At 42.2% G+C, this 436-nt stretch overlaps 1 long non-coding RNA gene across 1 annotated transcript in view; it reads right to left on the bottom strand.

Moving 5' to 3' along the window:
* Window positions 1-436, bottom strand: part of LOC116697067 (uncharacterized) — an 81,387-nt gene that overhangs the window by 32,465 nt on the left and 48,486 nt on the right. The window lies entirely within an intron of this gene.

Below are 436 nucleotides of genomic sequence, written 5' to 3'. Positions count from 1 at the left end.
ATAAAGAATGTGAGCTCCTTCCTGGGCCAGATTGAGGGGGGAAAGGATGTGAAAGGCTTGGAGTTAAAAAGCGCCGCTTGAAGCACTCACTGAGTCTCTGAACTTGATCAGATTGTATGTGTCCTGCAGCGAGTCAGCGGCAGCCCTGTGAAAGTTGCTCAATGGCACGATTTTTTTGGGCTGAGCGAAAAAATCTCAGGATATTACAATTACTGCCATCTTTCTTTCTGTCTTTTATTCCTCCGTCTTACACCCTATAGAGCTTTTGCAAAAAAATACCCCCCCTCCCCTTTCAAGCTGCTTCAAGAAAGCCACAGTTTGGAACTGTGCCAAGTACATTGAAGTTTTCAGTTAAGAAGAACCAAACTGGTCACATGAGAGAGAAAAAGATAGATAGATAGATAGATAGATAGATAGATAGATAGATAGATAGATA

The sequence above is a fragment of the Etheostoma spectabile genome, chromosome 10 (assembly GCF_008692095.1).
Source record: "Etheostoma spectabile isolate EspeVRDwgs_2016 chromosome 10, UIUC_Espe_1.0, whole genome shotgun sequence".
NCBI lineage: Eukaryota > Metazoa > Chordata > Actinopteri > Perciformes > Percidae > Etheostoma > Etheostoma spectabile.
This window is presented reverse-complemented; position numbering and strand designations above follow the sequence as displayed.